The sequence below is a fragment of the Acomys minous genome (genome assembly GCF_964271855.1).
Source record: "Acomys minous genome assembly, chromosome: 11".
Lineage (NCBI taxonomy): Eukaryota > Metazoa > Chordata > Mammalia > Rodentia > Muridae > Acomys > Acomys minous.
The window spans coordinates 41,346,985-41,359,443 of record NC_140492.1 but is presented as its reverse complement, the minus strand read 5'-3'; the positions used below and the strand labels follow the sequence as shown (position 1 = coordinate 41,359,443).

General features: G+C 39.3%; 1 protein-coding gene across 2 annotated transcripts in view; it reads right to left on the bottom strand.

Moving 5' to 3' along the window:
* The window catches only part of ALCAM (activated leukocyte cell adhesion molecule), a 187,420-nt gene that overhangs the window by 87,740 nt on the left and 87,221 nt on the right, over nucleotides 1-12,459 (bottom strand). The gene's annotated exons all lie outside the window — the stretch shown is intronic.

Here is a 12,459-nt window from a genome sequence, read left to right as displayed (position 1 = left end):
TTAAAGTGGTCATTTCTGGTTCCAGTGTTTGTCTATGGACTCAGTTCAAGCTATTTGTTTTCCTAAGGTATGAACAGGTATCAGTTCACTAACCAGTTCACTGCCAATTGTTTTTCTGGCTGAGCAAAGCCCTCATTATAGGGGACGTAGCCACGACATCTGTTTAGTCCACATGCTTCCATTGAAATCATATTAGCCTGAGCACCTGAGGATAATTGCTTCCCTGTAAAAATGACTTCAGAGGCTAATGCTCCATCTCCTAACAAGTCTCATCATTGCCTTCACCCTGGGATTAATAGGTACAACATCTTCAGGTCTCCATACTGTGAATGGCCGTCGGAAAGTCACCCATGTTGATTTTGCATAAGAATGCCCTTTAGATTATACACCTTTCAAACATTGTGTACAAAGGAAAAATATAGGCCATGAGGTCATGTTTTAAAATTAACAAGTTATATGATTCATTGACCTTTTAGACATCCCAAATCAGGCTACTACAAGTCGTGGCAACTACAAGTTAGCAATGTGCCCATTGTGGATCTTCTCAACTTGTTCCCCCAATTGCCATAGAATAGAACTCAAGCATGTAGCAGAAAGACACTTAGTTGTTGGACTTCCCTATTGGTGCTATATGGGCACGCTTTTATATGGTTGATTTTTCTAATACCAAATGTGAACTTGACATTTGATGGCTGTTTGTTCATTTCCTGAGATTGCATCTGATCAACAGTATCTTCCTTGCTATTTCCAATACTGTATGTAACATATTGGAAATTGGAGAGAACTTTCGTATTATTTGAACAACTCTCCTCATTTTTATCTTAAAGTGAGAAGTAAAAAACAAAAAGTGATACTGAGAGACTTAAAAATTCACCACTTAAAATAGTCTTCCTAATGCTTTTATAAACCGGCAGACAGGCTACAGGCTAGGATTTAGCATATGGCAAATTATAAATTTAATAAAAATCATTTCATTTTTGTATGCCATTCATCTCACCTTCATGTGTCTCAATTTAGATTTCATCTACACGTGTTCTCTGTTCACACATTCTACTTGTTCTCCATGGATCATATTCTCCTTTCCTCTTCTGTTCTTGCTGTGTGTGTGTGTCCATGTATGTGCATGTGTGCGTGTGTGTGCATGTGCGCATGCGTGTGCGTGTGTGTGCAGAGCATTGGACAACCGCAGGTACCATGCCTCAGATTCTGGAAACATTTTTGAGCTAAGGTCTCACTGTGTCTGGAACTTGCCACGTAGCCTGGAGTGACAGTCCTGAAACCCGTAAGCATCCACCGTTCTCTTCCTCCCTGGTGCTGAGGTTATAAGTGTGTGTCATCACACCTTACTTTTATTTTTCACATGGGGTCTGGGTGGACTGAACTCAGGTTCTCATGCTTTCAAGGCAAATACTTTCCTGGCTGAGCCATCTCCCCAGCCATCAATCCTTCCTTAGTGGCTTCCAGGAGATGAGATTGGCTGTATCTTTTCCTTCAGGGCTCTCTCTGTGTCTGTATGAACAGCCCCAACAGTATTCTTGGGATCTAGGAGCACATGTGCAGTGATATAAATTCCCCCAGCTGGATTTTCCCAGGCACTTTAAACTCAATATAGGATAACAAGTGACTAATATTTTCAATTCTTTTATTTTTTCCTCATCTTGTCGTCAATGGGGTTTTCCTTTTATGTTTTTTAGTTCATTACTAAATTTAGCCATCTATAGGGGCAACCAAATAGTTCATGTTGGAATTTTCCTGGATTTGTCCACCATCAATAGCCCTGGTACCAATAAGTCAAAAATCTTCCTACTATCCTTTACTGATGCCTATCATTCCCCCACCATCCTCCAATGCACTGTAATGCTTAACACCTCGTAGGTACTCCACAAATGTTTTATTGATAAAAACACACAATGAAAAAATGAGTAAATGACTAAGGCGTCCTTCCAGACTTCAGTAACACATACCCACACGATATGTGCTATCTTCTACTGTAGTGCCTGTCTACCAATGGAGTTTCTTCATTCAAGCTCAAGCTTCAAGAAATGTTCTGTAGCATGATATCTTAGATTAAAAACTGAAATTTATACACTAGCTAGTTTTCTATGAATACCTTTAGATTTACTACCTGGGCAATGAGAAAATAATAATTTTCACAACGGCCAATATACTTTCTCTTCTTCTCAGCTTGCCATCATCTCTTGAAGCACGGTTTTTTTCTAAGGGGCCTCAGTGTTTTGTTGTGAAAAGTTAACAACTCACAGAGGAATCTTGACTACATAGTTTAGCTATAATTCATGAAAAAACCCCAGATTACACTGTTCTACAAATTGTATGTGAAAAGTCATAGTGTGAATAATGTAATTAAAATGAATCACATACTTTTAATGAACTGTAGGCCATGCAAATATAGCAATAAAGCTACAGATTAACTTAAACCTTCTATTTATTGTGATGTATGCCTCCATTCTGGCCTGGTCTCAGCCATGCGATTATATTCAAAACAGAAAGCTCCTCTGATGATCTTTACATTGCATATTGATTCGGAAAAGGACAAACCACATACTGACAATAACAGGAATTCAGCTTTGCCTAACATATTCACTATGTTTCATTAGCTCTTACATTTCATTTATAATGCTAACTAATATAAGTAAAAAACAATAAAGTTTTTGGCAAGATTTTCTGAAATTTTATCAAAATTTCTTCTCAGAATTAGTTTATAGTCATGAGACAAATTTAAGAGCCTCACTTTTTAGATTTATTTATTTATTTATTTATTTATTTATTTATTTATTTATTTAGTATATGAGTGTTTTATCTACAGAAGAGGGCATCAGATCACATTATAGATGGTTTTGAGGCACCATGTGGTTGTTGAGAATTGAACTCTGGACTTCTGGAAGAGCAGGCGGCGCTTTTAACCACTGAGTCATCTCTCCAGCCCCTTAAGAGCCTCACTGAATCCAGAAATGTTAGGGATAGTTAAGCAAGTAGGTGAGAAAGCCAATGTATCTTTTACATTGGAGCTAAAGACACTGTTTATTTTGTATATTGAAAACTAGTTGAATTCTACCTTTAAGATTTTATAAAGACTAAGAAATAACCAAGACAAAGGAAAACAGAACTATATATTTGTTCTATCAAGAAAGCTTCTGTTGTCTGGGGACATAGGTCAGTAAGCAAGCACTTTCCCAGCATTCTAGAGGTCATGAGTTCAATCTCATGCACTGGGAAAAACAAAAGAAAATACAGGAGGGAAAAAAAGAAAAGAAAAGATGACCTTTCATGTCTAGTTACATAACTTTATGTCTTTCTTTTTCTATTTTTGAGGTTATCATATAATTAAAAATCACTTCTTCCCCTTCCTCCCTCTAAATCCTCCTACATATCTCTATGCTCGTTTTAAAATTCATGGCCTCTTTTTTCATTAATTTAAATGAGAAAATACCAATTTATTTCCTATTAAATGAGCTGCCTTATGCATCTGCAATTACTACACTGAGATATACTTCTTGTTTTCTTCATTTCATTTTTAATTTTTAAGTTAGTATACAAAGTAATGTTTTTTTTAAATATTTTTACATATGCGTGTCTCGCCCTTTGTCTTAAGCTACCTAATGTAATATAGGCAGAAATTGAGTAAAATGAAAGCACTCCACGATTTGGGATCTCTTTTGCTGAGACACCGTGTAAATTCTGTCTGGGTTCTTGACCTTTATAGCATTATTCTTCCTGAAAGACACAAAGAACAACCACTAATTCAATCCACTCATCCTTAAGTATGCTAGAGCTTGTTATTGCATCTCTAACATGGCAACCTCCAACCCATGCTGCAAATGTTCCATCCACAGGAAGAGACTGTGAACTACTGCTTCCATTAGTGAAAGATGAAATTATAGTTATTTCTCATAGGGAAAAATGAGTGAAAGTAGGCTGCAGGCAATCTAAGTCTGCCCTCAACCTCGTGTTAAGACGGTAACATCTAGTCACAGATTGTAGGCTATGGGCATGGATTTAGTTTTAGGCTTGGGAATAAACAGTTTTCAATGTTGTATGTAAGTTCTCAAACTAGTGACATTGGCTTTTCTGACCTTGTCCAGCAAACTGCACTCAGCGATTTCCCCTTAACTTTTTGGGAAAAAGACACATTTGACTTTTCTCTCTTGCAGCTGCTGATGCGTCCCACATTTATAAGTAGTCTTAGTACAAGGAAAAGGAAAACATCCCCAAATCGCTCATGCCACAAGGTTGTGCTACTTACGGCCTCTCTGGAGGGTTGAGAGAGTGAAATGATTCACTGCCACGGCCTGAGCACAGGCTCATCCATCAGACAATAAGATTTTGCACTCTTGTACCTTCTATGCACCAGAGTGGAAACAATGCAAAGAAGCCCCCCCCCCCAGAGCAATTCTGCTGAATTACTTTGTGGGACCCAGGCAATAAATGACGGGGCTTGTCTCTCTAGTAAGCACTCTCTAACATGAGTACAGTGGTCCTAGGAAATACATTTTATGTGAGATTTTATTTCATACCCACATGGGATTTAAATACAAGCATTTCAAAGGAAAACAAGAAAGAGAAGAAATCACCTAAAGTCAAGCTCTATGCTGTGCACGGAGAGCAGTTCTCACCCCAACAAGGACTTTTATGCTGCAGGTTAGCCTAGCGTGGCCTGTAACAATCTCCAATGAGTGTCCTGCTGAAGCTAGGCTCTGCTAGGATTTGGATCTGAGCTCTGTGATTTTCTGTTAGGTCAAAGGCTCAAAACCCTACTCTTTTTCAAAACCACTTCTTAAGATCCATGTCTGACTTCACAGATTGCACCATATTCTCTCTGCCTCTCTCTCACCCCTCAGTTCATCATGTCTTAAAAACAGAGGGAAAGATATTGATGAAGCTAATTAGCAGTGTGCTAAGAGCCTGAACATAGCACACAGAGATCCAACACCAATGTCTCTGCACCTGAAAGTGACAGTGGAGAAAGGAATGGGTAGACTAAATAATGCCTGAAGCTTTTCTCATCTGGGAGAAGGACATAAGTTTACAGCTTTAAAAAATATAGCAAATCTATGCCAGGTGTGGTGGCTCATGCTTTTAATTCCAGCACTTAGGAGGCAGAGGCAGGCAGATCTCTGAGTTTGAGGCCAGCCTGGTCTACAGAATGAATTCATCCCAGGATAGCCAGGGCTACACAAAGAAATCTTGTTTTGTAGAGAAAAAAAAATGAGTGAAAGAAATTCAGCAAACCTAGGCACTTAAAGAAACAACACGAAAACCAGAAACTTCATTATCAAACATCTTAAAAACAGGAAGAAAATCTTGAAATCAGCAAGAGGCAATTGATTCATTGCTTAGAGGAGAATAATGAGTCATATGACTTCTGCTTTCTAATTAGAAACAACTGGTGCAAGGAGACAGAAAATCAACAGCCTTAAAATATTGAAAGGAAGAAAGTCATTTCAGGCAGAATTACATCGTGAGCAAAAATATTCTATAGAGCGAAATGCTAACATTTGTTCTCCATTCTGAGGAGAAGTGATAGCAAATAAGCTTAAGTTTCAGAAGATATTGAAGGGTATGAGAAAAGACAAATGTGTGATTAACTTTAAAAGATAAGAACTCGGAGCCTTTTAGATATGAGATATACCACTTAATAGACATGAAATACTACCATACATTTTTTGATTTAGAGATAAAATAAATGGACAGAATGAACAAAGGGCTCCCAGGCTTCTACTTGGTCAACCCAAGGGAATGTGATGTCACTTACCGACTTGGGGAAGATGGGAAAGTAGAAGGAGCCAGAGGGCTTATCAGGGTGCGTTCAATTTTAATACAGAATATGCGAGACATTCAGGGGAAATGAATAGGTATACAATTCAATATACAATATGCAGACATTGGCCTTAGAGAGGCTTTTTTTTTTTTTTTGATAAAGTGGTATGTGTTTGGGCATCGTTAGAACAAAAGCAACAGGAGTCAGGTTTGTGAATGCAAATCTGAGATAAGAGCAGTACTAAAATATTTCCTGTGACACATGATATTCTACTCATAAGAAAAAGGGCAGTTTCCCAAGAGGGTGCATGATATGCAGGACTTGTAACTATACTGGTCCATGGGCTGGCTGTTTCACAGTTCGATGGCTAAAAGTAAGCAGGAAAGAAAGCCCAGAGGTAAGAGAGGACCCATATTCACACTGTGCTGGAGGGCAAAATCTGGGCTTTCATAGAAAAGACCAGCCACCTGCCATTTGTCATCCACAAGCAACTCATGCAAAATGAGGATGCAGATGTTCCACTGGCTTGAATCAGCCAGTGCAGATGCTTTTGTGAGGGGCTAAGAGTTGAGAAAAGCAAAGTTTACTAGTAGGGGGTGCGGTCATGACTCTGTGCTTAGAAAATGGGGTGGGGGTGGGGCAAGTTCTCTTCTGAGTACAAACACAAGCATAAACACAAAGAAAGGAAATGAACAAAAGCACTCAAGATAAAGTATGCCAGGAGATGAAGCTATGGAAGCCATGATTATCAATGGCTAGTGACATAGTGTCTGACGGGAAGATGAAAAGAGGCAGCAGTTTCAAGTGTTGGGTGAAGGCAGGCTATGGGACCCACTTCGGGATAGGCACCTCTCAGCAAGGTCTAGGCTAGGGAGAGGTGGTGCAGAGACACAAGGATTGTGGCAGTTTTGACTTATTTCAACTTTACGTTAATCCAACAGGAAAAACTTTTTAGAAAAAGTACTTTCCCCTTAAATTTACACACACAAATGTTGTGCTGAGCATGACATTTAAAAGTAGTTACTCTTAATCCTAAAAAGTTTACTGCCAAATTATGTACACGATGAAGCCGTCCATGTTTAAAGCTTATGCCTCCGTTAATGAAAAGTTATGGAACTAGTTTATCTAATTCAGCGAAGCCCTTAAAAAAAAAAAAATCAAGCCATAGCTAGAAAATCACTTTCAAGCAAGCACACAACAGAAACGGGTGAACAGAAAACATACTACTACTTAGATTTGCAAGTTTACCTGAAGGATTTTATCTCAGAAAAGGCAGAATTTTAAAATTTTTGCCAGTATATAACCAGAATTCAACTGAATGACGTTATTTAGTTATCTGTACCATTTTCAAATGAATTATTTCACTCAACTATTCACTCAACTATTAACATAAAATGTTAACACAAACATCAATAGACTTTGTTTGATGATTGAAATTAAAACCCAGGCTTCAAAACAACCACCCGGCCCATGCAAGCCAACACCTTCAAGGAGGCAAGTAAGTGAGAACACGCCTTGGTGTGTGCACAGCCACGGTGAGGACCAAGGAGGAGAGTCTGGCTATGTTTATAAGAACAACGCAGACTTGGATAAGATGAGCTGTCTTCTCTAACTGCATCTTGCCCACTGAACGCCTAGAGAGTCAGATATTGTTGTCTACAGTCCAGCTGCGGTGGGAATGTTCTTTAGGTTGGCAGATGAATACATAAACTGGCTGGAGCTGGTAAAACATTTAAATGTAACAACATAAAATATGACTCAGGGAAGCCTGAAGTGGCTTAAAAACAACAACAATCTATTTTTTTTTTTCTGTTTATAGAAAGTGGATTTCTTTTTCTCCTCACGTAATATATCCTGGTTTTGGTTTCCAATCCCACTACTCCTCCCTGTGCCTTCTCCCCTCCCCTCCCGTTAGAGCTACTCCCCTTCTGTCTTTCATTACAGAACTAACAGGCTTCTAAGGAGTGATGCCATAACATAACATAATATGATGAACTAGAAACTAGCATGTTGATATTGGACAACAGAAGGAAAAGAGCCAGAGAGAAGGCACAAGAATCACAGGCCCACTCATTCTCTCACTCAGGAACCCCATAAAAGCCCTAAGCCGGAAGCCACAGTGCAACCTATGCGGACCTTTGCAGGTCCTGGGCGTGCTGCCTCAGTCTCTGGGAGCTCATAGGAACTTCGATCACTTTGTTTCAGAAGGTCTCCTCTGTCCCCTATGGGTCTTATCGTCTTTTCCTTTTTCTGCAGCGGAGCTCCATGAGTCCTGATGAGCGGGATTTGATGGAGATACTGCACGTAGGGTTGAGTGTTCTGAGTTCCCTCATTCTATGCATAATGCTTGCCTGTGGATCTCTGTTATTTGTTCCCGTCTGCTGCAGGAAGAAACTTCCCTAGTGATGTATATATCATATATTTTTATGAGTCATTTCATTGCTATAAAAATCAGTATTTAAACCAAATCTGTTTTTTTTATTAATTTATTCTTGTTACATCTCATTGGTTATCCCATCCCTTGTATCCTCCCATTCGTCCCTCCCTCCCATTTTCCCCTTATTCCCCTCCCCTATGACAGTTCCTGAGGGGGATTACCTCCCCCTCTATATGATCATAGGGTATCAAGTCTCTTCTTGGTAACCTGCTGTCCTTCCTCTGAGTGGAGGATGTGTGCTTCTGTACTGGCATTATGAGGCTTCTGGGTATCCAAACTGAGGCCTTCATATTTATGCAGCAAGTGCTTTACCATGGAGCCCCTGAGCCATCTCTTTTGCTTTAAAATGGCAATTCTTATAGCTACGTTATAGTGAGCAGATTAAAAAATAATTCAACTGCCTGTGTGTTCATGGTCAAGCCTCTCAAAATTCTTATCAATGTAGTTGACGTACATCCTATGTTCGTAAATATGAACCTATTATGGATGTGAGATGATAAAACTGCTTCTCTCTCTCTCTCCCCCGTGCCCCTCTTTACAAGAAAAACATGACATCTGAATATATTCATTTGTCATTGAAAGCAGTTTCTTAGCAAATTAGGCCAATTATAAATGAAACTACATACGGTTGCTGTAAATCTCTCAGGTATTACTCTTGTGTTCCAGGAACAGTTTAATCAGCCTGAACACCCTCCCATGTAACCAGGGAAATACATTAATAGAAGATTTTCCACATAATGCCTTCATCCCGTGCAAGAGTGGTTTTGCTGAAGGAGCCCATGCACAAATGCAGGAAGCTGCTTCCTGCGTACTACAGAGAGGAGTTGGCATGCGGTGTGCATGCCAGGCAGTCTGCTCAGCACCTAATTACATCTTTAATTCAAATGTATGGGGGGGGAGGTAGCAGAAGAGCATCAAGATTCTTGTGAGAAAGTCTACATAATCTATTTGGTGTTGTTGGAGAAACAGCACACGCTGCGGGTAATTGCTGAAACCTCAAAGGATAGTTTCCCGATTACTGACAGCAAAACCACACGCTCTCAACCCTATAGGTACTGATAGAACTACTGGTTATATAGTCATAAGGATGGAGTTACTAATTATCTGGCCAGTGTCCTTTAAAAGCATCATTTAAAACCTAACAACTTTTAGATTAATCGAACACTATCGAGTCTTTTTTTAAAATTTTTTCTCTTTTATTAATTTATTCTTGTTACATCTCAATGGTTATCCCATCCCTTGTATCCTCCCATTCTTCCCTCCCTCCCATTTTCCCCTTATTCCCCTCCCCTATGACTGTTCCTGAGGGGGATTACCTCCCCCTGTATATGCTCATAGGGTATCAAGTCTCTTCTTGGTAACCTGCTGTCCTTCCTCTGATTGCCACCAGGTCTCCCCCTCCAGGGGACATGGTCAAAGGTGAGGCACCAGAGTATGTGAGAAAGTCATATCCCACTCTCCACTCTACTGTGGAGAATGTTCTGTCCATTGGCTAGATCTGGGTAGGGGCTTAAGGTTTACCACTATGGAGTCTTAAGACAGTCAATGTCTTAGTCAGTGTTCCATTGCTGTGAAGAGACACCATGACCAAAGCAACTCTTATAAAAGAAATTATTTATCTGGGGCTTGCTTACAGTGTCCTAGTTTTAGCCCATTGTCATCATGGTGAGAATCTGATGGCATACAGAGAGACCATATCCTAAAGAAACAATAGAGAGTTCTATGTTTTGATTCATAGGCAGCAGAAAGAGACTCTGGGCTTGGAATGTGTTTTTTAAAACCTCAAAGCCACCCCCTATCCCTGCTCCCCCATTACACAATTCCTCTAAAAAGACTACACCTCCTAATCCTTTCAAAGGGTGTTACTCCTTGGCAACCAACTATTCAAATCTATGAGCCCGTGGGCCATTCTTACTCAAACCACCACAGTCAACGTAACTGTTTCCTTTCATAAAACGGTGATATTTAGTTGCATTCAATGTCTTTCTGGGACCACAATTTGAAGCTGGTGCACATCTTTAGTCCAAGCACTTGGGAGGCAGAGGCAGGTGGATCTCTAAGTTAGAGACCAGAGTGGTCTGCAGAGCAAATTCCAAACATCCACGGATACACAGAGTAACCCATTCTTGAAAAACAAAACAAAACAAACAAACAAACCAGTACCTCTATTTGAGGCAAAGGTGTAAGAAATGGAGTACAGCTTGCCCTCCTTAGTCATGATATGTATAATGAAAAACATGAGCACTTGGAAGAAGAATTCTATAGCACTACACCTCATTTGGCATTTAAGGTCATGTATTTTGCATGGGATGTCATAATGGTGGCATATGTTCACCCAGCTATGGTCACCAGTTTGTGTGTAAGTCTCCAGAGATGGATAGCTGGGATTATATAGCGGAAGTTCAACCCTTGCTAAATACAGAAACATGGGAAATGAAAGGGACAAAGGTGTTAGAGTTTATTAAGGGTATTGTAAAACAGTTAGAGAACAGGAAGTCAGAACAAGATGGAAAAAGGCTGAATACTTCTTCTTCTTCTTCTTCTTCTTCTTCTTCTTCTTCTTCTTCTTCTTCTTCTTCTTCTTATAATTATTATTATTATTATTTTAAATTATTTGGGCCTAAGTTAATTCAAGAAAGTAACCAACAAGTATATGCCTAAGTTAATTCAAGAAAGTAACCAACAAGCATATGCCATTTTAGTCAGAAAGTGGGATATGTAAGCCAGCTCTGAGACCGAAATTGAAATTATTATTGGGATAATATGATATAGCTTCATCTTTATTAACAAGTCTCTATTTTAATACACTTTGTTATAAAATTCAATAGATAGCTAACATAACTATCAATATCCTTATTTATATAGGACCTTATCTTTTAAATTGTTTTTCATAGGTTGTTCCACTTAGTTACCCTAAGTATATTTTAAATATCCTAATTTTCATGGTAGATGAGAAAGTTTAGAATTAGTAGCTGTATTAGATACAGGCAGGGGCAATAATATAAGATAATACTGTAAGGGTCCAAAAATCACTGAAGGAAGATCCCAGACTCAGATAGTATGTAAAAACAAAGAACATTTATTCTGCAGAAAGAGTCTGCATGCAGGGGTCAACCATCCATACAAAATGGTTGTCACTCCAGCCAGAGGCTTGCTGCCCTGTTATAGGGAACTAGGGGACTTCTAAGAGGATGTGCTATTTCCTGATTTGATTGGGTGGGCTAAAGAGCAATCATAGGCACCATAAGTTGATAGGCTGTGCCAATGGCTGGTAACCTTAATTATAATTCAGAGGCATTAGGCCATATATGGTCACATTAGCTGCTGATTGGCTCAAATCTTTCCTATTTGGTCTTTCTGGGACCAGGAACATCTTGATATGAGTCTCCAACTGGGATTGGCTTGTGCCTGCCAGTGCCTGTGGGGGACTGTATGACTCTGCTGTGGCTCCATGGGCCTGGGACTAAGTGACCGTAGCCACGGGCCTTTTTGCAATGTCTGACCCTCTCAATACTTGAGATCTCTTTATTTACTTCTTAGTATTTGAAAAACAAACCTTGCTAAATTACTCAATGTTGACTCTTCAGTCACTTTAGATTGCACAGGAGGGATGTTTTCTGTCTAAAACAGGGAGTTAACTGAACAGATCTCTTGGTATTTTTACGTTATCTGTTTCTCAATTTTTAGACTCAAGACTAATATGTCATGCTTTGTGATCCTAGTCCGGATAATATAAGTGGATTAAAAACAACTATGAGGTCAATACAACTAAGGGGGCCCTAGCTAATATACTACTTTAGGGTAGAGCTAAATCACGTGTCAGAAGTTCAAGGTAACTTGTCTTCATACCAAGGACTGTATGATATTAAGTCAGATGCTGAAAGATTTAAACTGAACATTAAGTTCTTCTGATCTAGCTTCTTCCAGAAAGAACTATAACCCAACTTAGGAAATTAATTCTTACTCAATGAAACCTTCTACACATTTCCTTTCTGAGTCAGGAAAATTAACATGGAGAAACTAATTCACAAAACAATGAGCTTGGGTAGGACTTCCTGGGAATGGGATTAGGCCTATGCACAGTGGGGATGATCTGGTTGCCATGGTGAAAATGATGTGGGTGTAAAACCTGTTGGCCAAACATATCTGTTCTTTTTTATTCTCATAATTCAAGCATTTCTAGAAAATGTTAACCTGCATATGGTGCTAGAAATTTCTCAGATGATGAGTCAGACACATACCAGCA